The sequence below is a fragment of the Macrotis lagotis genome, chromosome 2 (assembly GCF_037893015.1).
Source record: "Macrotis lagotis isolate mMagLag1 chromosome 2, bilby.v1.9.chrom.fasta, whole genome shotgun sequence".
In the NCBI taxonomy this organism is placed as follows: domain Eukaryota; kingdom Metazoa; phylum Chordata; class Mammalia; order Peramelemorphia; family Peramelidae; genus Macrotis; species Macrotis lagotis.
In genome coordinates this window covers 178,404,989-178,431,175 of record NC_133659.1, presented here as the reverse complement: position 1 = coordinate 178,431,175, position 26,187 = coordinate 178,404,989, and positions in this window count along the sequence as shown.

Genomic DNA, 26,187 nt, shown 5'->3' with positions numbered 1-26,187 from the left:
GACCCTGGTTGCAGTCTGGGGCCCCAGAGGGGTGAGCTTGTGGCTATTCAACAGAACAGGAGATTAGTCAGAGCCTCGAATACTGAGGTGCTTGCAGTGATGTCCAATAATACTCAAAAGCTCAGGAAGAACCCCCCAAAACAGGCACAAGCTGGGAAAATGAGTAAACAGAAAAGAAAAAAAAAAGAAACTTGACTAAAGACAATTACTTTGGTCCCATGGAGGACTAAAATACACAATCTGAAGATGAGAAAGTCCAAGCTTCAGAATCTAAAGATTCCAAGAAATATAGAAGTTGGGCTAAGACTATGACAGACTTCAAAAAAGATTTTGAAAATCTAGTATGGGAGGTAGAAGAAAAATTGGGGGAAAGAAATGAAAGAGATGCAAAAAAAAAACATGAAAATGAAGTCAGCAGCTTAGTCAAGGAGATCCAAAAAAAATGCTGAAGAAAATAACATATTAAAAACCAGTTTAGGTCAAGTGGATAAAACAGTTCAATTAGTTATTGAGAATGCTTTAAAAGAATGCTTTAAAAAGCAGGATTGGTCAGATGGAAAAGAGCTAAGAAAGCTCTCTGAGGAAAACAAATCCTTCAGATGTATAATGGAGCTAATGGAAGCTGAAGATTTTCCTAGAAATCAAGACACAATAGTTCAAGACTAAAAGAATGAAAAACTAGAAGAAAATGTGATAGATCTCATAGAAAAAACAACTAATCAGGAAAAACAGATCTAGAAAAGATAATTTAAAAATTATTGGGTTACCTGAAAGTCATGATCAGGAAAAGAGTCTTGACTTCATGTTTAAAGAATTCCTACAGGAAAATTGCCCTGATATACTAGAAGCAAAGGGTAAAATAGAAATTGAGAGACTCCACCGATCTCCCCTGGAAAGAGATGCAAAAAAAAAAAAAACCCAGGAATATTAAAGTCAAATTCCAGAATTCCAAGTCAAAGAGAAAATATTACAAGAAGACAGAAGGAACAATTCAAATATCATGGAGTTGTAGTCAGGATTACCCAGGACTTAGCAGCATCTACATTAAGGGCTTGTAGGGCCTGAAATATAACATTGAAGAAGGCAAAAGAGCATGGAATGCAACCGAGAATCAACTACCCAGTAAAACTGAACATCCTCTTCCAAGGGGAAAAAATGGATTTTCAGTGAAACAGGGAATTTCAAATGTTCCTGTTGAAATGACCAGAGCTACACAGAAAGTTTGATCTTCAAGTACATGACTCAAGAGAAGCATAGAGAGAGTGGACAAGAAGGGTAAATTATGAGGGACTTAATGACAATGACTACATGTATTCCTGCATGGAAAGATTATAATGATAATTCTCATATGAGCCTTCTCATTTAATAGAGCAGGAAGAAGGAGTTTTTATAGATGAGATACAGGAGAGAGCTGAATTTAAAGATATAATACAATATAAAAATGAAGTTAATGGGTAAAAGGGAAATGTATTGAGAGTAACAGAAAGGAGAGGTAGGATAGGCTAAAATATTTCATGTAAAAGATATTTCCGAGACTTCCGGCCAAGATGGTGGAGAGAAGACAGGCACAGTTCTAAAGTCTCCTGATCTCTTCCCCATCTATCACATGAAACAAACCTCTTAAAAGAAATCCAAACCAGGAAACCCAGAAAGAAAAGCCAGGAGAGGAAAATCTAGCTCAGGATTTATCTCCCACATCAGCCTTGGATGAGTACCGGCAGGTGAGTCTGAGCTCCGAGGGAAGATCAGCCCGGGATCAGCCAGATCAACAGCTGAATTGGAACTGGGAGTCTGAGGGCCCGAGAGCCGGACCTGCTGGATCAGCAGTGGGAACTGGAAAAAGGGTGCTTGGGTCCACAGGGAGGTAGAGGCACTGGTGTTGGTGCTGCCCCCCTGGAGCTTGGGGAAGGGGCTGTGGGGAGAGGTCTGGTGCAGGAGAGCTGTGGATGCCATCCCTGGGCTCCTCAGGTCTGAGAAACTCTGGCCTCCATTGCACTGAGGCCACTTCTAAAACAAATGAAAATTACTTCTGCTTCAGGCCCAGGTGTGTGAGCAACAGAACCAGCCCAGCTGAGGAATGACCTCAGGCCAGGGTAAAGCCCACCATTGATTGAAGGCAAAAGAATTCAATAGCTCCAATTCCCTCCCTCAAGCAAAGGGAGAAGGCCTCACAACCAAGATTACAGACACTCCAGAGAAAGCAACCAGCACCTCCTACTGGCCAGCCAGAGAAACTGCACTCAGTAAAGCCTTTAGAGATCCTAAGCCCAGATGAACCAGCCCCACCCAACTCGAGGTCTTAGCATAATGAAGAAGGGTCAGCGGAAAGGTGGATCCATAGAAACATTCCTGGAAGGGAAAGACCCCAACCCAGAGAGACCTGGAACATCTGAGGAGAATACAATCTGGTCTCCAGCACAGAAAGACTTCCTTGAAGAAATAAGGACGGAGTTTAAAAATCAACTGGAAAATTTGGAGTAGACAATTAATACCTCACAACAAGAAAACAAAACCTTAGAAAGTAGGATTGGACAAACACAAAAGGAGAATAATTCTCTCAGATCCTCAAATGAGCAAATGCAAAATGAAATTAATTCTCTCAAAAACTCAATTGGTCAAATGGAAAGCTCTTTCAAAAGCAGAATTGACCAATGGGAAAAGGTTAATGAAGAAAACTCCTCCCCCAAAAAAATAAAGGAGTCTGCAGAAACCAATGACTCCATGAGACAGCAAGAGTCAGTTAAACAAAATCAAAAAATAGAAAAAAATAGAAGCAAATGTGAAATACCTCATCAACAAAACCACTGACCTTGAGAATAGATCGAGGATGGGCAACCTGAAAATTATAGGACTTCCTGAAAACATTGAAGAGAAAAAAAGCCTGGATTTAATATTACAGGATCTAGTGATGGAAAACTGCCATGACATCATGGAATCGGAGGGCAAAGTATTTCTTGAAAGAGTACATTGATCCCCACGACAAAAAGATCCTAAAATGAAAACACCAAGGAATGCTGTGGCCAAACTCCAGAACTATCAGATAAAAGAGAAAATCCTGCAAGCAGCCAGAAAGAAACAATTTAAATATCAAGGAACCACAGTAAGGATCATGCAGGACCTGGCTGCATCAACTTTAAGGTATCAAAGGGCCTGGAATGAGATATTTCGAAGAACACGGGAGCTTGGGATGCAGCCAAGAATCTACTTTCCTGCAAAGCTGAGACTTCTCTTCCAGGGAAAAAGACGGACATTTAATGAAATGGAAGAATTCCAAAAATTTCTGATGAAAAGACCAGAGCTAAACAGAAAATTTGGATATCAAACAGGAGGTTCAAGAGACACATGAAAAGGTATATAAAAAGGGAGGGGGGTGGTAAAAGGGAAAAAATGCAATCCAGTAAGTTGAAACTGGCTATATCCCAGCATGGGGGGGGGGGGGGGGCGGGAAGAGACTCTCATAAATCCTGAGAAATGTAACTCTAATAGAATATACCTAGCCAGAAATGATGGACATCCATGACCTATCCATGAGACTGATATCTAATGGGATGTAACTGGCTTTAACTCCACTGGGGAGAAAGACTCTAATAATTCTCAGGAATTTTGACTCTATTCAACAGAATATACTGAACTAGAAGGGACAGACACTCAGAATTTTCTATGACTTAGAATGATCTAAAAAAAAATACACTACCTCCTTAAAAAGGGGGACAGGAAAGAGACGGGAGGAGGGAGGGGAGGGAATGGGACAAATCTCATTACACTAAGAGGTACAAAAAACCTATGGTAATAGAGGGGAAGAAGGGAGTAGAGGAGAAACACCTGAATCTTCTTCTCATCAGACTTGGCTTAAAGTCAACCTACGCATACTCAGTTAACTTATAAAACATCTAACCTTTCAAGTATTAAAAGGGGAAAAGGGGAGGGGGGGTGGAGAAAGGGAAGGGGAGTGGAGGAAATAAGGGGAAATAACAAAAGGAAGGGAAGGGAACAAGGAAAGGGGAAAGAAAGGGGAGGGTGTGATATAGGAGGGCAAACACACTGAAAGGGGTGGTATTCAAAAACAAAATACTGGGGAATATGGATAAAAGGGGGGAAGGGGGAATAATATAAACACAGGGAAGATAGCACAGAGGGCAATAAAGAATTAGTGATCATAACCTTGAATGTGAATGCGATGAACTCTCCCTTAAAACATAAGCAAATAGCAGAGTGGATTAAAAACCAGAATCCTACAATATGCTGCTTACAAGAAACTCATTTGAAGCAGAGAGATACATATAGAGTAAAGGTAAAAGGTTGGAGCAAAATATATTTTGCTTCAGCTGAAGTACAAAAAGCAGGGGTAGCAATCCTTATCTCAGACAAAGGAGCAGCAAAAATAGATAGCATTAAAAGAGATAAGGAAGGAAACTTTATCCTCCTAAAAGGTACCATAGACAATAAAGTCATTTCAATATTGAATATATATATGCACCCAGTGGGACAGCAACCAAATTTTTAGAGGAGAAGCTGAAAGAATTACAGGAAGACATAGACAGCAAAACTCTACTAGTAGGAGACCTCAACGTCCTGCTATCAGATCTAGATAAATCAAATCATAAAACAAACAAGAAAGAAATTAGGGAGGTAAATAGATTGTTAGAAAAATTAGATATGGTAGACTTGTGGAGGAAACTGAATGGGGATACAAAGGAATATACCTTTTTCTCTGCAGGACATGGAACTTATACAAAAATTGACCATGTACTAGGACATAAAAACTTAATGATCAATTGCAGAAAGGCAGAAATAGTGAATACATCTTCCTCAGATCACAATGCAATAAAAGTCATATGCAATACTGGGCCAAGGAGATATAGACCCAGAGCAAATTGGAAACTGAATAACCTCATCTTGAAAAATGAGTGGACCAAAAAACAAATTATAGAAAGAATTAACCATTTTATCCTAGATAATGATAATAATGAAACAACATACCAAAACCTATGGGATTCATTCAAAACAACTCTCAGGGGATATATTATAGCTCTAAATGCTAATATGAATAAATTGGAGAAAGAGGAAATCAATGAAGTAAACATGCAATTAACAAAATTAGAGAAAGAACAAATCAAAAATCCCCAATAAAATACCAAATTAGAAATTCTAAAAGTTAAAGGAGAAATTAATAAAATTGAAAGCAAAAAAGCTATTGAATTAATAAATAAAACCAAAAGTTGGTATTATGAAAAAACCAATAAAATTGATAAACCTCTTGTCAATTTGATTAAAAAAAAGAAAAAAGAAAACAAAATTGCTAGTATTATAAATGAAAAAGGTGAACTCACCACCAATGAGGAGGAAATTAAAGTAATAATTCGAAATTATTTTGCCCAACTTTATGCCAATAAATTTGATAATCTAAGTGAAATGGATGAATATTTACAAAAATATAAGTTGCCCAGGTTAAATGAAGAAGAGATTAAATACATGAACAACCCTATCTCAGAAAAAGAAATTCAACAAACCATTATTGAACTCCCTAAAAAAAATCTCCAGGGCCTGACAGATTCACAAGTGAATTCTACCAAACATTTAAGGAACAATTGGTTCCAATCCTATATAAACTCTTTGGAAAAATAGGGAAAGATGGAACTCTGCCTAACTCTTTCTATGAAACCAATATGGTACTGTTACCTAAACCAGGAAGAGTTAAAACAGAGAAAGAAAATTATAGACCTATTTCCCTGATGAATATAGACACAAAAATCCTAAATAAAATCTTAGCAAAACAACTACAACAAGTCATCACTAGGATAATACATTATGTTCAAGTAGGATTTATTCCAGGAATGCAGGGTTGGTTCAATATTAGGAAAACTGTTAGTATACTCAATTATATCAATAATAAACATATCAGAAACCATATGATCATATCAATAGATGCTGAAAAAGCTTTTGACAAAATACAGCATCCATTCCTATTAAAAACACTAGAGAGTGTAGGAATAAATGGACTGTTCCTTAAAATAATTAGCAGTGTCTATCTGAAACCATCAACAAGCATTATACTCAATGGGGAGAGGCTAGAGACATTCCCAATAAGATCAGGCGTTAAACAAGGGTGCCCATTATCACCACTACTATTCAATATTGTATTAGAAATGTTAGCATCAGCAATTAGAGAAGAAAAAGAAATTAAAGGAATTAGAATTGGGAAGGAAGAGACAAAACTCTCACTATTCGCAGATGACATGATGGTCTACCTAGAGAATCCCAAGAAATCATCTAAAAAACTACTGGAAACAATTAGCAATTTTAGCAAAGTTGCAGGTTATAAAATAAACCCCCATAAATCCTCAACTTTCCTATATATGTCTAGCAAGAAACAGCAGGAAGAGCTAGAAAGAGAAATCCCATTCAGAGTAACCTCAGACAGTGTAAAATACTTGGGAGTCTATTTGCCAAGACAGATCAGAATCTTTTTGAAAACAATTATAAAACACTTCTCACACAAATTAAATCAGATTTAAATAACTGGGCAAATATCAACAGCTCATGGATAGGGAGAGCTAATATAATAAAAATGACAATTCTACCAAAACTAAACTATCTGTTTAGTGCCCTACCAATCAAAATTCCAAAAAATTACTTCAATGAGTTAGAAAAAAATTGTAAGTAAATTCATATGGAGAAATAAAAAGTCAAGAATTGCCAGGAGCTTAATGAAAAAAAATTCAAACAAAGGTGGCTTAGCACTACCCGATCTAAAATTATATTATAAAGCATCAGTCCTCAAAACTGTTTGGTATTGGCTAAGAAATAGAGTGGTGGACCAGTGGAATAGACTAGGTGTAAAAGCAGGAGAGGATTATAGTAATCTGCTGTTTGATAAACTCAAAGAGTCTGGCCATTGGGATAAAAACTCCCTCTTTGATAAAAACTGCTGGGATAATTGGAAGTTAGTATGGAAGAAACTTAGATTAGACAAACACCTCACACCATTTATCAAGATAAGATCCAAATTGTTACAGGACATAGACATAATAAACAATACTATAAGCAAATTAGAAGATCAAGGACTAGTCTACCTGTCAGATCTATGGAAAGGGGAACAGTTTATGACTAAGGAAGAGTTGGAGAACATCACTAAAAACCAATTAGATGATTTCGATTACATTAAATTAAAAAGCTTTTGCACAGATAAAACCAATGTAATCAAGATCAAAAGAAAAGTAGTAAATTGGGAAACAATCTTTACAACTAACGATTCTGACAAAGGACTTATTTCTAAAATATATAGAGAACTGAGTCATATTTTTAAAACAAAAAGCCATTCCCCAATTGACAAATGGTCAAAGGATATGCAAAGGCAATTTACAGATGAGGAGATCAAAGCAATCCATAGCCATATGAAAAAATGCTCTAAATCATTAATTATTAGAGAAATGCAAATTAAAGCTTCTCTGAGGTACCACCTCACACCTCTCGGATTGGCCAGTATGACCAGGAAAGATAATGATCATTGTTGGAAAGGATGTGGGAAATCTGGGACACTATTACACTGTTGGTGGAGCTGTGAACTCATCCAACCCTTCTGGAGAGCTATTTGGAACTATATCCAAAGGGCAACAAAAATGTGCATACCCTTTGACCCAGCAATACCACTACTGGGTCTATACCCTGAAGAGATGAGGAAAAAGGGTAAAAACATTACTTGTACAAAAATATTTATAGCAGCCCTGTTTGGGGTGTCAAAGAATTCGAAATCCAGTAAATGTCCTTCAATTGGGGAATGGCTTAGCAAACTGTGGTATTTGTATGTCATGGAACACTACTGTTCTATTAGAAACCAGGAGGGACGGGATTTCAGGGAAACCTGGAGGGATTTGCATGAACTGATGCTGAGTGAGATGAGCAGAACCAGAAAAACACTGTACACCCTAACAGCAACATGGGAGTGATGTTCAACCTTGAAGGACTTGCTCATTCCATCAGCGCAACAATTGGGAACAATTTTTGGCTGTCTGAAAAGGAGAGTGCCATCTGTATCCAGATAAGGAGCTGTGGAGTTTGAACAAAGTACAAGGACTATTCCCTTTAATTTGGAAAAAACCCAGATGTCTTATTGTCTGATCTGGTTACCTCTTAGAATTTTGTTCTCTTTAAGGATATGATTTCTCTCTCATCACACCCAATTTGGATCAAGGTACAACATGGAAACAAAGTAAAGACTGACGGAGTGCTATCTGTGGGGTGGGGGTGGGGGGAGGGAAGCAAGATTAGGGGAAAATTGTAAAACTCAAATAATATCTTTAATAAAAATTTTTAAAAAAGATATTTCCTATGGCTTTTGCAATGGTATTGAAGGGGGAAACAAGGGAGAATGAGGGAGTCTTCATTCTCATCAGAAATGGCTCAGAGAGGAAACAGCATACACACTCAATAGGGTATAGACATCTAGAAGAAAAAGGAGAGAAGGGGGATGGGGGAAAGGAGGGGGGATGTGGTTGATAGAGGAGAGAGTAGACCATAGGAGATGATAGTCAGATATAATACATTTTCTTTTTTACTTTTTGTAAGGTGGTGAGATTGGGTGGCTTGTCAGGGGCCATGGGGCTGGGTGGTTGCTAGATCTCTGGGATGGGATGTGGTCCTCTTGGCCCCAGGGCCAGTGCTCTGTCCCCTGCAGCTGTCCCACAGCACATTTTTGAAGAGAGACAGAGTTAAAGGAGAGAGAAAATATAATAGATGGTAGTGGGGAGGAATGGATGGAGAGAATTACAGTTAGCAACAGCAACTGTGGAAAAATATAGAAGTAACTTCCATGATAAACTTATGATAAAGAATGTGATCCACCTAAGACAGAGCTGATAGTATCAAAACACAGACTGAAACAAATTTTTTTCTCTTTCTTTCATTTTATTTCTCATGAGGTTATATATTTTTGTGGGGGAGAAGATATTATTTACTCTTTAACAAGAATGTTTTAGTAATCTGTAATTAAATTAAAGAAAAATTTAAAAAATAAAGGTGTTAGATAAATAAAAACAAAAACAAAAATAGAAGTTATTCTTGGATGTAACCCTAGTTCCTTTGCTCTTCAAAATATAATGTCCCAAGATCTATGGTCTTTTAGTGTAGAAGCTATTAGATCTTTTTAAATCCTGATTGTTTTCCTACAGTATTTAAATTGTTTCCCTCTTATTGCTTCCAATATTTTCTCATTAACCTAGGAATTATTAAACTTGACTATCACATTCCTTTAAATTTTCTTTCCAAAATTGTTTCAGTGAATTCTTTTAATTTCTATTTTACCTTCTTGTTCTGGAAGAGATTAGAAATATAATTTACAGAAGCAAATCAACATAATATTCTTGTTTTTGACAAGATTTAAGATTTTGGGATAAGATTTCATTACTTGATAAAAATTGTTGGGAAAAATCTGAAAAGCAGGGTAGCAGAAACTGGGCATAGACCAATAAATTACAGTTTGCCGAGATAATATATAGTATATAGTAACAGCAATATTGTTTTAAGAACAACTTGAGCAAATTAGTTATTTTGCCTATACTAATGCCCAAATTAACTATTACAAATATGAAGAAAAATATCATTAGCATCCAGAGAAATAACTGGTAGACAGAAGTCTGTATAGATTAATTTTGCACATATACACAGATATATATATATGTATGTATATATATAAGTAAATATATATGAACCTATTTGTGTCTCATAATAGTGATTTTTAGAGAGGGAAAGAAAAAAAGAAATTTACATGATGATTATGTTGCATGTTCGAAAAGAATAACAAATTGTGCATAGTAGATTGTTTCAAATTTGAAATCTTTTTTTAATGTACTAGGTTATGGAAATGCTTGTTTTATTCCATAAATTAAAAATGAAATAAAAAATTCTCTAACACTTCAAAATTAAATTTTGAAACAATATTCTTAAGTCACAAACCTGACCAAAACAATGTAATGACTAAAACATTATGCTGACTATATTGCTTATTGACTAGAAACAATAATTTAAATAAAATTCCACTTTAAAAGCTCTCTTCAAATAATGTAGCTTCCATATATGTCAAAATTTTACAAGATTCCTTGAAAGATAATAATAGAGTTAACTCTGATGACCATCTGATCATTAATTATCAATTAATATTAAACAATGAAATTTATCATCAACAAAGAGAGGAAGCTTAGAGTGCAGAAAAATGTCCTATAGAAAGGGTGAGACTCTCCACATTTACCTATTTGTGAATAACATTGTGCCAGCTCCCAACACTTGAATAAGGCAGAACTTTCTATATATAATTGCAATCAGTCAAAAGAGTGTGAACTAAATATCCACACTTTAATTTAGAGGCATGTTCAAAACTGCTAGAAGCTTATAGAGTGTAAAGAAGAGATTACCTGAAGGTTAGTTTCAAATTATTGGATTTTAAAGGTCAAGGAGCCAGGGGAAAGAAAAAAGTGAGGAAAAAGAAAGATCGATCTGATTGGAATGGTAAAGGAAAGGAAATTTCTTTTGCTTCTAGTATGAAGTTCTTTGAAACAGAAAGGAATGACTCCATCAAGAAGGAAGATTTTAGGCGGCTTGGTGGTGCACTGGATAGAGGACTGGCCCTGGAGTCAGGAGAACCTGAGTTCAAATCCAACCTCAGACACTTAATAATTACCTAGTTGTGTGGCCTTGAGCAAGCCACTTAACCCCATTGCCTTGCAAAAACTTTTTAAAAAGAGGAAGATTTTAGAGAGAATAGGGAACATTCGCAGAATTCATTGACTAAACAGGCAAAGTAACACTTTCTCATTGATAAGCAGTCATCAGGTAGGTGGAATCTCTCTAAGAAAAGTTGAAATACTCCTTCATCCATCAAAGAACAAAAGATTTGTGTGTTAGATTTGTGCATTTCCTTCCCAAAAGAATGGGAGGGAAAGGTTGGGAGAAGGGAGAGGTTGGGGAACAAGATTTATCCTTAAATACCCCAGAAAAAGTCCAAGGTTATATGAAAGAAGTTTTTACATTTAGACTTCTTTTTTTATAAGTTTTTCTTTAAGATCCCTTCTAATCTGTGCTGTATTTCATTTTTTATTTCTTTAAAGCTTCTTCCAAATTATATATAGTTTTGAATAAAATACTAATTATTGGATTTAGAAAAAAAGAGTTCTAACCAAAATAATTTTAAGTTTTCGAACATTTAAAAAAAATCAAAATTAGATCTCAAAGGTATCAGTTTTCATCACAGAACACAATTCATCTTCCATCTAGGATACTTTTTAAAAATTTAATCACAGAATTTGAAATAAGCATGTATATGTTGAAATATTTGAACCCAAAGAAGAGATTTAAGAAGATACTTCCTCTTTCTTCTTTGCTGAAGAGGGACACCTTGAGTGAAGGATGCTGCATTATAGCATTACTTTTGTTTACATGATATTTAACTTTGTGAACTTTTCTCTTCCATTTCTCTTTTCTTCCTTTCTTCCAATTATTATAAGTAAAATCTCTGGGAGAGAGTGGAAAGAGTGTTAACCTGAGAAAATGTGGGTGGTATAAAAATATATAAATAAAAATTACTTTTAAATGTTATCTGTGAACAAATGTATCTGTCTTAAACATCAATAAATTTTATTTTACACATATGAAATGTAATCAAATGCTTAGAAGCTGTTACTAAAGCTTAAGAAAAACTCTATAAAGACAAATTTTAAATTATTTTAAGTAAAGTTTATGTTTACATAAAAACAATTCTATGGTAAAACATTAAATAATCTATCCTTGTTATGTACATTTAAATTAACCTAATTGAACTATATAAGCCAGGTATGGCTTTGTGTTGGTGTTAACTATTTAAGCTCCATCCTAGAGACTAGAAATAAAATAAACAGCCTGTGTGATTATATGAGTTTAATATATCTATTTCTATAGTGCTATATTATCACCATCAAGGTCTCAGGTAGAAAGCTCCTTGAAGAGACTCTAGCAACCAGTCCAAGGCTAGACAAGAGTATAGAGAGTATCTCTTCACACCTGTCTAATTTTACAAATGAGGACCCTAAGATCCTCGCATTCTTCTTCCTAGACCTCTCCCTATCCTGATTTCTTCCAGAGCTCCCTCTTTCTCTCTTCCCCAGTATGGGCTCCACAAACCCTCCTTTCCCCCTTCCATCTTCATATCCATCATCACATTCCTGCCTCCTTTCATTCAGAAACCCCTAAAAACCCCTTCCCTTATATTAGTTTTTTTCAAGATCTTTTAATGCTTTACTCTTCTTCCCATTATAAAAGATAATAACATAAGAAGATTCCCTATGAAATCTTTAATATTCACCATAAGCAAGATATTAGCACCAAATCTCACAGAGACAAGAATTATCTTCACAACAACCCTATGAGGTAGTCAATATTTGCCTTTTTCCTGATAACAACCCTGAGATTCATCATAATTTAACAAAAATTTTGTGAGATAAAGAGATTCATAATAATTAAATAAAAATTAAATCAATAATAAAATCATTCATAATAATTAAATTATGGTCACATATTATATATGGTGCTATATAAATGATGTTGCTGCTACTGCTAACGATGATGCAATGATACATACAGTTTTCAGATCTAAGCTAAAAAGGTATGCTGTATGCAGAGGATGTTTTCCATTTGATTCTTTTCCTATAATGACTCTAGTCCAGAATATCATCTTACCTAAGAACACTATACTGCCTGGGACTCAGAGAACCACTAAATTAAAAGGAAGAAGATTCAGACCTTCTCCTCAAGAGGCAGGGACCATTTGAGACTAGTACAGATAGTCCAAGAATGGGGCAGCCAGGAAAAGTTTAAAATGCTCACTTATCTAAGAAGAATTCTAGTAGCTGCCTTTAAAGTTGGCATGGTATCTGCCAACTCATGTATTCCTAATTTTCCAGTTTTGAGTAGTTTAATGACTGTACATGTTCTACATTGGTGCTGATTCAGTTTTTCAACCTTCTGCCAAGTAATCATTCCTGCACTTATCCACCACATTCAGGTTAGATCAGTACTTTGCTATTAGTTTTCAACCTAGATCCAGGCGTTTCAGACTAGGATTATTACTGAATACTTCAGCCCCTAAATCCAATGTGAAGTTTCCAGATCATTCACCACTTTTATTACTCTTCATTTTGTCAACATTTATCTTATAATGTGATGCTTAGAACTGGAAAAAATACTCTATATATGACCTGATAAAATATGGTTCAGTAGGGGTGGCCAGGTGGCACTGTGTATAGAGCAGCAGCCATGGAGTCAGGAGTACCTGAGTTCAAATCCAGCCTCAGACACTTAATAATTACTTAGATGTGTGGCCTTGGGCAAGCCACTTAACTCCATTGCCTTGCAAAAAAAAAAAAAAAACCTAAAAAAATATATCGTTCAGTGAAGCTATTCTTTCATGAATGGGATGACATACTTCTCTCACTTAGGTTACATTATTTTGTTTTTTTGCCACTATATCATACTTTTGATTCATGCTGAATTTTTTTAGTCAAGATAAATCCTTAAATATTTTTGCCCTATAGAATCTTTCCCATCCTGCATCTCTGTAGCTAGTTTTATGGAACCAAATAATCCTTCAAGAATTTGTATTTGTGTCTATTTAAATGCACCCATAACCACATAATCAACCCAGATAAAAATTCCACAAATTCCACAATAATCCACTATCTTTTACTGTTTTATAATTTATTTCTTGTCTTTGAGAGTTAACTGGACGCAAAAAAAATTATTCATGCTGAGGCCACTCTGGTAAGAAAACTTAAATATAATACTCTAAATAGTTTACATAAAATATATCCATAAGTAGGGTAGAGATGGACTATGTGATTTCATTGGTAGGGAAGGACTTCCAGGTAAGACAATGCCACCTTACAATATAGGGGTATTCTGCAACTGATATTCTTATAGAGTAGCTTAGAACACTGAAGGGTTAAGTGACGTGACCAAAGGTTAAGTTGTATTGCCAATATGTATCAGTTATGGAATATTATCACAGGTCTTCCTGAATCATCAGTTCTCTACTCATCATGCCATATTGTGTCTTGTAACTCCTCTCTCCAAAAGTAGCAAAATAAGAATATATTTATAGTTTGTATCAGGTACAATACCTATTACAGAACCTGAGACTTGGGATAGACCTTAGTTGTCAGAACAGCTCCTTGATTTTATAAAAAAGGAAACCAAGATCCAGATGGGGAACTAATGTTCTAAAACTTTCATAAAACTAACAAGCTGCAGAACTACAATTAAAATTCCAGTTCTTTCTGTTTCATCATAGCTGTGTTTCTGTTCTTTTCTGGTTGAACTCCGAACCCCCAGTTTCTCAACAGACAACCCCTAGAATTAAAAGAAACTGTGCCTATCTGGTTGCCTAATAGAATAAATGCCTAGCCTACTTCAACAGTCTCAAACTTGTAGATCTATGTCCTCTCCACTTTGAGGTTATGTTTCTATCTGTCCAAACAGATTAAATTAATAACAAAGCGCAGAAAATGAGATGTCCAAGAAAAAAAAATCTACTGAGAAACCTCTGGGGAAGTAAGGTTCCAGTTTGTAGTGTTTACAGCACCTGTTACTGGCATAAACTGTCCAGATGTAAGATACTGTTATAGTTTATTCCTGGATGAAAGAGATAATATCTGATCATTTTGTGTATGGAGTCTTAGATATGCCTCTGTCACTCAAAGTTCTACAAAGGAAGCATAATTTGTGTGTATCTGTGCACTGCCCAGACAGATGGAAGCACAGCAGGTAGGTAAATACTGACATTCTCTTCCATGAATACCTTCAGAAGAAAGGTCAAAGATAAGATGGTGAGCAAAGTGAATGTAGATTAGGCAGAACATCTGCCTAAATGGATAGTAGGGAGAAAATATTTGTAGCTATTCAAATAGAATTCTCTTTTTTATATTATCAATGAGCATCTGTTTAATTCCCTTTTCTTTGGAGCCTACCACATTAGCTTTTTGATTAAAATTAATAGCTTGATAAAGCACAATTAACCACAAGAAATAATGTAGGCCTTTTTAAAAAATTATTAATGGCTTATCATAAAGAAGAAAAGAAAATATGTGTTATTAGAGATGGGCAAATTTAATTCAGAAGAGTAAGGCATTTTAAAGGAAACCACACTGAATTTTATCAAATCATTTTTCCAGTTTGCAAACTTGTACTGAAGCTTTGGGCAAGGAAGATTGAAGGAGGTTGCCCCCAAGAATTCTGTCCCTTACTTGGGAGAGAGAAATTTGATTTCCAAAAGAACAAATAAAATCTGTCCTTGAACCGAAAAAGTGTATTGGTTCCAGATTAGATAGTGCAGAACTGGGTATTACTTCAATAAGAAAATGTGGTCCCTAGCTATTTCAATAAAGATACTTGATATTTTTCAACTCAGCAGAGCCAAATATTTCATTTCTCTTTTTTTTACTTCTTTAATTATTGGGGTAATTGGATTTAGAGGTAATTAGATTTCATTGCAAAATGTGACCTCAATTTTGTAGATTAAAAAACTGAGTTAAAAAGAAGTGAATTGAATTTTTTACTATCTCCCCTCTTGCCATCTCTGGTAAGACAATGCCACCTTCCAGGTAAGACAATGCAAAGATTCAAAGTCATGATTCCTGACTTTAAACTCAAATTTCTTTTAAAAATTTGCTTCAATCATCATCTATTCTCTCCCACACCAGGCAAAGGCCTCATTTTGGACTCCTGGCTTCTAGTCTCTCCTCTCCATAAGATCTACCCTCTTCCTTTCATTTGTCCTTCCTCCAAAAAACAAAACAAAACAAAAAAACAAACCTTTACTAAAATATATTTGGATAGCTAGGTGGTACAGTTGATAGTACTGGGCCTATAGCCAGGATGACATCTAGCTCCCTGAGTTCAAATCCAATTTCAGACACCAACTGTGTGATTCTGGGTAATTCATTTAACCCCGTTTTCCTAGGTTTCCTCACCTGTAAAATGAAATGAAGAAGGAAATGACAAACCACTCTAGTATTGTTTTTATTTTCTGCCATTTATTTTAACCCTAGATTTTTAAAATTGATATTTTATTTTTCCAAATACATGTTATGAAAGTTTTTCAACATTCATCTATTCATATGCATATGCATATTTTAAGTTACAAAATTTCCTTCCAACCTCCCTTCCCATCTCCTTCCCCTCATTGATGAAGTCAGGTTAATATTGTACATACACATTTATGTTAAGCATGTTTACAGATTAGTCATTTTTTGACATGAGGAATTAGGATTAAGGGAATGAAATACATAAGAGATAGTTTTTAAAAAGTGAATGTAGTGTTTATCAGATTCTAAAGGAGTTTTTTGTGTTTTGTTTTTCTTCCTCTGAAGGGGAATTACAATGTCCATGGCAATCTAATATGATTGTCCTAGCTCTCTGAACTGCTGAGAGCAGCTGCATCCATCAAGGTTGATCATCTCACAATGTTGTTGTTAATGTGTACATTGTTCTCTTTGTTCTGCACTAAAATATTTTAGTAAAAAAAATCAAATGGGGGTCACAAAACAACTGAATAACAACAAAAAAGCACATATATACTTATTTATCTTTCCTGGTTATGGAGGAAGTGGATGGGGAGGATGGGATGTCTATAAATAGATTTCAGTAGGTTAGGTGTGGGTATGGGTGTATATATATTTATTTTAATTAACTAACACTTAGCACTTTCTCCAAGAATTTAAAAACATTTTCCAGAGTAGAGGTCTATAAGCCTTACCACATTGTCAAAGGGTCCATTAAACCAAAAAGAGTTGAGAATTTCTGGTCTAGAATAAATTACAAACTTTTCAGCTCAGCATTTAAAGGTCTTTACAGCATGGTTCCTGCCTACCTTTTCAGACAGTGCACATTATAATTCTGGCCAAGGAAATATGCTTGACTCTCTAAACTCAGAGTTTCATCTCTGACCCCAATGCTTTATCAGGTTTTCCAGGGTTTTGCCTGTAAGGCAATCCCTTCTCTATTCTTGGAAATTCTGTCTTCCTTAATTAAGGTGAAATTAAGGGATCATCTTCTATAAGAAGACTTTCCTAAAAACCTGGGTCTTAGTATTCTTTATATCCTCCCCAAATTATCATGGCATGCTTTATAACAACATTATCTTTTTAAATATAAATTGCATTTATATTAACATGAATTTGCAAATTAAATTATCATATTTGATTGTGAGCTCCTGCCCCGACCCGCGGGGCAGAAAAGTGGGGACCCAGCCTGAAAAGGAATGGGTGAGAATAAGGAGAGTGAGACTCAAGGATGGTGGATAAGGTCTGAGTTTATTTGAGAAAGTACATGCTTATGTAGAGAAGGAACAAGGGGATTAGCTTAGGGGTGGAGTTGGTATGCCTTGGCCTGAGAGAAGGGATAGTCTGTGGTCTGTTTGTTCTTGATAATGGAGGGTGAGGCCTCTTTCCTTTATCTTGGCCCTTGGTATGCCTGGAATTTTGTTTGCTCCTTTTATCTTATCTGACAGGGGGCTTCTTGGCTCCTGGTATGTCTGGAATTTATTTGCTCTTTTTATGGGGGCTTCTTGGCCCCTGGCAAGCTCCTTGACAGCAAGAGTTTATATCATTTTCTCTGTATTCCCAACCTTTCATATGCATAGTTGGCTATTGCTAAATGCTTATCAGCTTCCTACTAATAAATCCTGGGTATGAAAAGAAAACAAAAGTGTGAAATCCACAAGGCATTAAAGAAATTAAGAATTGTGTTCCATGAACTTGTTTTTTTTTTAAATATTTGATAACTATATTTCAATATAATTGTTTTCCTTTCTAATCCTATTGAAAAACATTACTTTAAGAAAGGGTTCATAGGCTTCACAGTTGGCCGAAGTGGTATAGGACACCAAAAAAAAAAAAAGCAAAGAAGTGTTTTTAAAGAACAGAGAGCATTGTATGTTGTTCAACTTCATTCCAAACATTTGGAGATCTTTTGAAAGTACACCTTAAAGACGTTATTTATATCCAAAGAAAGAACTGATAAATAGAAGTGTGTTTAGAATAATTTTATATATATATGTATATATATATATATATATACATATATATATATGTATGTATGTATTTGTGGCTAATAATAGCCAGTGAAGGAAAAACAAGAAATTTACAAAATAATTTTGTTTATATTTAATTGTAGATTTGAATGTTCTTGTACAATCATCTTTTTATTGTCCTATGCTATGGAAATGAATGTTTTATTTTCATAAATTAAAAACAAAATTCATTTTTAAAATTGTATACCTTCATTCATCCATTCATTAGAACTAATAGCTAATTGTAATTCTGAACATACTGTCTAATGTCCCAAGATACATAATAACTGATTCTTTGTAAGCAGCCACTGGAACTTGTTAATGCTATCAGACTTCCTATTTCCTCACTGTAGGGCCCTTCCTAGAAGAACTTCAATATTTCTATCTTGGGCACCCTCATAGAATCCAAATAGTGTGAGAGAAAGAGGGTAGAAGAAGGTTGTATATACAAAGAAAAGGTCCACATTTCTCATCTAGCAACACTCAAAAATACAAGGGTTCTCTTCACATTTAAAGATAAATGTAAAACTCACAAATAATTCACCTTCAACTAGATTTTATATTGCATCTGGTTGCTCTGCATATTCACCCTCAAAGCCTACTGATTTTTTTCTATTTTATTTTGCTTTTTTATTTAGAGCAGCCTTGGACAGAGGTGAGGAAGCAAAATCATTTAACAATTCCCAGTCTTCAGTGTTTGCCAGTAACCCAATAATTATCATAGTTTTTCTGAAGGAAAGAAAGAAAATATGTCAACTGTTTTCATGTCTTTCCTTGGGTAAACATAGTTCAGTAACAGGAGAAAAGTATAGAGCAATCGTCTGCATTCTAAGTAGGCCTCTAGTTCTGTAGTCTCTCAAGCAATGATTGACTCCATAGGTGAAATCTAGATAAAAATCTTTTTTTTTTGTTTTTGCAAGGCAATGGGGTTAACTGACTTGTCCAAGGTCACACAACTAGGTAATTATTAAATTTATGAGACTGGATTTGAACTCAGGTCCTCCTGACTCTAGGGACAGTGCTCTATCCACTGTGCCACCAAGCTGCCCCTCTAGATAAGAATCTTAAAGAATGGAGAGTTGGTGGTGCAGGAGTGATCTTGGAGTCAGGAGGATGGGAGTTCTAATCCAGTTTCAGATACTTGATACTTACTAGTTGTGCAACCTTGGGCAACTCACCTAATTCTGATAGCCTCACATCCAGGAACATCTCCAGTCATCCCAATTCAGATCTGATCACTGAACCCAGATGGCTCTGGAGAAGAAAGTGAGGCTGGTGACTTAGCACAGCACCCCATCACTCAAATCTAATTCATATGGTTGTCATGGGATCACCCCCCTAAAATGATGGTCTTCTTTGAGAATGAAAGACAAATGTGATTATTATTTGAAATGGATCAAAAAGAAGGAAAAAAGGCCCACTTAATCAAGTTCTATTACATTTATAGACTCGCTTAGGTATGCTTGACAAGAAAGTCCCTCCAGGTTCAAATCTGGCATCTTAATCAAACTGAAAATCACAGTCTCTCAAGAAGCTAGGGGTATGTTTAGATAAATTAAATTTATTCTTCGGCTTTACCAAATATCACTGAGCACCATAGAGTTGGGATAATGCTAGGATTAGAGTTAGAATTGTCTATTCTCAATTCTGACACCAAGTTGTTAGCAAATTAATGCAGTCAATCTCAGTTTTCTCCTCTGTAAAATGAAGGAATTAGTCTAGATCTAAGATTTCTCCTAGCTCATAATCCTGTAGTTCTAAAAGCTGGTTAGTATCTGAGGAAGTCTCTGTGTCTTTCTGACAACAGTATGAGGTTATGAGGATAAATGAGCTTTACCAGATGTTTCACATCTTGATTAAGGTATTACATTTAAAAGTGTAGTCTATGGGAAAACAATTTTCCCTGTCTAGAAGTACTACAGATGAAGTTTTCTCAGGGTCTTTCCCACACATGACTGTCTCAAATAATTTAGTCATGAAAAGGTGAGACAGAAGAAATAGCTAGAAGATATAATCAGGTTAAGTTAGGTTAGATAGAACATAAGTTTCTTGAGGAAAGGGACTATTTCTTTTCTATATTTATTATTCCAGCTCTTAGTGCAGATCCCTCATCCATAGTATGTATTTAATAAATGTATGTTATATGATTCAAACTAAAGCATACCAAATTGTTCTTATAAAGAAAAATAAATGGATAAAATTTGGAAGAGAGATATTCTTTTAATTACAAAAACAACACCATTGGGTCCAAAGAGAGAGGGCAATGTGCACTTCTTCTTTAAAGGCTTCTTTTCTGCAGTGACCCCTTGCATATGGTCAAATTTTTATACTGGTGAAACCTGACAACATAAGAGAGAGAGAGTTAGCTCCACTGATTTGTTAGTACTGCTCCCCTTATAATCTACCCTCAATTTAACGCGTGCTATTCCTAGATAATCAACAAGAGCTTATTTTAAGCAAAGTAATTATACAACAGTTCCTATAACAATCTGGAAAGTAAACTTCTTCCACAAAGATGTGAAACTACAATAGATAATAGACATATGATTTATATTCCCTTCCTATTTTTCAACTTTATATGTAACTTATTTTATTTTAATTTTTCTATTAATAAGCATTTATTTTCTCTTCCATTTCCCCCCCACATTAGAAAAAAAAATCTAGCAACTCTGAATTGTCACCTTTCCTCTAACTATGAATTATCAAACAGAACAATTTCCTATATTGACAATATTCAAAAATATATGTCTCATTATACATCTTGAATCCGCCACCTTTTTGTCAAGAGATTAGTAACATGGTTCATCACCAATTCTTTGGGACTGTAGTCAATTGCATTGATTGGTGTTCTTGAGTCTTTCAAAGGTATTTGTTATTCAGTCTGCATACTTTATGAATTCATGAATATTTATATTTCTATTGCATTACCTTTTAAAAACAATATTTTCCTGAACATGACATAATTTATCTAAATCATAGCCAATTTATCAATATTTCCTTACTTTATAATTCATTGTCATTGAAAAAATGGCTATTAAAATATTTTTGCATATAATTTGGTTCCTTTATCTCTTTCTCTAATTTCTTTGGGGTTTAGGTCCAGTAGAATTGATGGATCAAAGGATATATATTTTTTAGTAATTTGGGGAGCACACTTCCAAATTGCTTTTCAGAATTCATGGACCAGTTCATGAACCAGCTCCACCAACATCAATTTGCCTATTTTCCCCCAGGCCATCCAACATTTAGGACTATCTACTTTAACACCTGAGAGGTGTAAGATAGAATTTCAGAGTTGCTTTAAGTTGTATTTATCTAATTATTAATGATTGGAGTATTATTTCATTTGACTACTGATTGAATTTCATCTTTTGAAAACTACCTGTTATATATATTTGACTATTTATCAAGTGAACAGTAATTCTCAATCTCATAAATTTAATTACTTATATTGAAAATTATACCTTTATCAGAGGAAAATTAAGGCAAAGGAATTTTCCCTCAGTTGACTACTCTCCTTCCAACTGCAACTTAAGAATTTTATATTTATTAACCAGAGATCAAGTAAGACTATAGTATTTTTTTCTCAGTAGAATCATAAAATTTTATGTTATCCAGACATATCAAATGAGCTGTGTGATATTTTGCTACATCTGGTTATTTAACTTTAAAACTATATTTAATTCTATTCAAGAGTGATGATAATGAGCTTAAGACTAGGCAGAGCCATGATGAACTTAAACTTTCTCCTGGAAAGATACTATTTTTCTATTAATTTTTGTTTATACTCTTATGCTAGCAGAGATTCTTAGAGATTTTCAATGTGGACCTCAGGTACTCTAACATTTTCACCCAGGTTAGAATTATTTTGAAAATTTGCATTTTATAACTAAATCATAAGTTCAAACATGAGTCAAGATGTTTGTTAATCATTGAAGGTAGTGTCAATAGTTAGATATATTCAGATAACTTGTCCAATAAGCCCTTAATAAAGATATATTCTTTGCATTTCAAGACATTTTGGCACCAGCTTTTTGTTTCTCAAACAATATTGTTTTCTTATATTTAGAAATTTCTTTGTAATTTTGACATAGTGGATGAATACAAGTTTTGGAGCAGAGAACTTGACCTCAGTTTCTCTCTCAGATATTTACTAACTGTGTGATCACAGACAAGTGATTTAATTCTTTATTCTTAGTTTCCTCAAATGTAAAAAAGGGGGGGTTATAATTGCAAAACAGCACTTGTCACCTAGTAATCATTTAACAAATGCTTGTTTCCTTCCATTTGTGTACTCTTGTAATACAACGACACTGATTGCTCTACACTTTCTAACATGTAGCAATACCCTGTCTTCCAAGATCCTAGCATTTTCCCAGGTTGGTCCCCATGCCTGGAACTTTCTCCCTTTTTATCTCCATTTCTTTGCTTCCCTGACTTTCCTTCAAGATTCATATGAAGTTGAAACTTCAGCAAGAAGTTTTTGCTGATGTAATTCTCCTTTGATCTTAATACCTTCCCTCTGTTGATTAATGACCTCCAATTTAACCTGTAGATAACTTGTTTGTGCATAGTTATTTGCATGTTGTTTCTTCCACTAGACTGTGAGCTCCTTCAGAGTGGCAACCATTTTTGCCCCTTTCTTTGTATCCCCAATGTTTAATACAATACAATGTATGGCATAGAAAAGTCACTTAATAAAACTAACTGAAACTCACTTTGCAAGGTTGCTTTTCAGATCAAAGGAGATAACATTTATGAAGGCTTTGTATAACTTAAAGAGCTATATAAGTGATCATTTTTTGTGATATGAATGTTAGTATAAAGAATATAAATGTGAAATTAACTTATATTTTGAGAATGATTAATAGTCTCATCTTTTGATATTTATACCTCCTGTAAAGAAAGATAGGATCAGGCCCTCATCAGGGAGAAATGTGGGGAAGTGTATTACTAGTTATTGATGTGCCACTATGAAGCATGTGAGCCATTAATTAATGGCCCCTCTGCTCTCCAATTTTGGAGAGAAGCTAGAGTTTCAATCACCTCCCTTGATGCAACCATGCTGTCATTGATTATATTAATCATATGCAAGCTTTCTGTTTCATGTTTAATCAAACTTTCATTTCCATTATATTGGAATTTTTCCTGACCATATGGACAATAGAAATTACTCAGCTCCTCCTTTTTTTTGTCATTTCTCTCTCTCTCCTCTAATCATGCTGCTTCTTAAACCTCTAGTACATCTATAATTGATGATGAAGTGTTCATTTCATTCTTGATGTTGCTTATACACTTTTTAGCATTTTAACCATCTGGAATTCTTTTTCAAAAGTTGATTAAGAGGGGCAGCTAGGTGGTGCAATGGGTAGAGCAGCAGCCCTGGAGTCAGGAGTACCTAAGTTCAAATCTGACTTAGACAATTTAATAATTCCCTAGCTGTGTGGCCTTGGGCAAGCCACTTAACCTCATTGCCTTGCAAAAAATAAAAAAAAAATAAAGTTGATTGAGTCTCAAAAAATTCTGATAGACAAATATAGTTTTATACACACACACACACACACACACACACACACACACACACGCACACGCAGAGATAGTCATTGGATTGGGATCACTGAGTCAGCAGTAGCAATAGCATTATTGTTCTTTCCCCAATGGGGATCATGTAGAACAAGTCCCTATTGGGATAAAATTTTGCTAGCTGTCTTCCATTCCACAGGTATTTTTTCCCTTTGCCTTTTAAAAGATATCATTGTGTTCAAGTTTTCTTCTATGTATATACCTGCTAAACTTTGATGTATCTTCAATGTTTTTCCACAGATATTCAAAAGTTATTTCAAGTCACTTCTAACATAGTAGTATTTGATGTCTGTCAGTAGAAATATCCGTAGTTTACAAAGGAAACCAAAGGTTAGTGAAAGTAAAACTCTATTCTTTGCCTATCCAAGTTCACAGACCTCTTGAAATATATTCACAGAGATATCACAGAGAGCCTCTGCTCTATAGACTCACTGAAAGAATCCTCAGTAAAATTATAAAAGTTAACAGGACAATATGTATGACACGTACTTCATCCTGCTCCCATATAATTTAAATCTCTTCATCCAGGTCTCTATTTACTTTTCCCTGTTATTTGCGGTTTGTATATATTTGGGATAGATACAGCATTAAAAACATTGGATTCAGCCTCTGATAATGCATTAAAAACATTGGATTCATCCTGTGATGATGGTACTAGTCCAGTACAATCTATTGGTTAAGTTCTCTTGGATATGTTGAAGTCTGTACTTTAAATATGGAAATTAGTTGCCCATCAGGTCATTTTTCAATCTTCCAAAGTATAATTATTGCACCTAGGTCATACTTAGCTAGGCATTTTATAGGAGCTCAATTTTAAAAACTTATAGTAAATAAAATTAAATAAATATATATATATAAATATGTAAATAATGTAACTAAAATAAATTAAAAAAATTAAAACTTGTAGATATGTTGTACAGTTTTCACTGTTTCTTTGAAGAATTTACATTGATGATTAAGTTTAGGCTTCTTAAGGATAACCCTTTTATAATTTCTAAAGTCAGTGATCTAGTCCTAAATTGTTATTATAGATCAATCTTTTCCCATAAATAAATCAGCAACACTAAGTAATTTATTTATTCTGTATCCTTTTATCAATACATTGTTATTTGGGTGCATGAGGATGTTAACCATGGAGGATTTTTTTTGATTCCACTCATTGACGGCAGAAATTTTATAGACTCCACTTGAAGATAAACCCACTCTTGTTTTCATCTGACAGATCCAAGGGTATGTATCTATTATTTCCCCCCCTTTTAGTGAGAAAATATTAATTTTTATATAATTGCTATAGAGTGATGGACTCTGAGTTTCATTAATATATCAATAATTTTACTAAGGATATTTTCCAAATCTATTGAAGTTTATTTTACATTTTTGAAAGTATAAAATAAAATTAATGTTATGTAAACATATCCTTGCCATTTACCTTTGCTTTCAGGATGCCAGTAGATGTCTTAATATTTTCAGTCAAAGACTTATTTTTAATAATTTTCTGCTCAAAATGGTTGGTCCGAAGGAGTCCAAATAATAGTTGTAGGTATTTTATTTATCCATTCATTCATTATAATCTGAGTATTCTAGTTTGAAGGATTCAGGCTTTTCTTTTTTGGCATACATTTGCAATTTTGTAATTTATATTTTGTTGAGTTCAACTGATATTTTAGTATCATTGAAGAAAGATTCCACAACTTAAAGAAACTGTTTCATGTGTTTTTTGGTGAATGCATCCCTCTAGACTAATTATTATCTTCTTTTCTTCTACCTCTATGGACTAAAGTCCTTGAGAAAGGAATCTACAATTGCCGCTTCCCCTTCATTTCCTTTCATTTGTTACTAAAGTCTCTGTAGTCTTTCAATGCCATAAAACTTCCCTATTCAGTTACCATTGATCTTGTCATTGGCCACTTTAATGGTCTTTTCTTTCTTCTCAGCCTTTTCAAGTTTTATGCTGTCATTGACAAAGTTGAACATGATCTTCTAGAAACTCCTCTTTAGTTTTTATGACACTGTTCCCTCAAGATCTTCTTCCTCTCTGTGTGACCACTTCTTTGCTGAATCTTCTTCCAAGTCTCCCTCCTGAGATCACTTACTCTCTTGCTTTGCCATCAGATCTATGACTTCAAATACTATCATTGTGAGAAATGATTCTTACATTTATTTGTCCATCCACAACTTCTCTCTTGACCTTCAGTCTCACATCATGAACTGTACATAAGATACCTAAAAGTGGATGCCCCTTAGGCGTCTCAAATTCACCATATCCAAAACACAAGTTTTTATCTCCCCTTTTTAGAAAGCCATAAAATCCTCAGTTATCTGAATTCAAAACCTTGGTATCACCTTCAATGTTAACTCTCTTTCACCTTATATATCCAATACTTTGTTAAGCCTTACTGTTTTTAGCCTCAGAAAAACTTTCATATACAACCCCTTCTTTTAATTCACATGGCTGACATCATGATTTAGGTTCTCATCACATCATTCCTAGACTTCTGGAATAACCTCCTGATTGG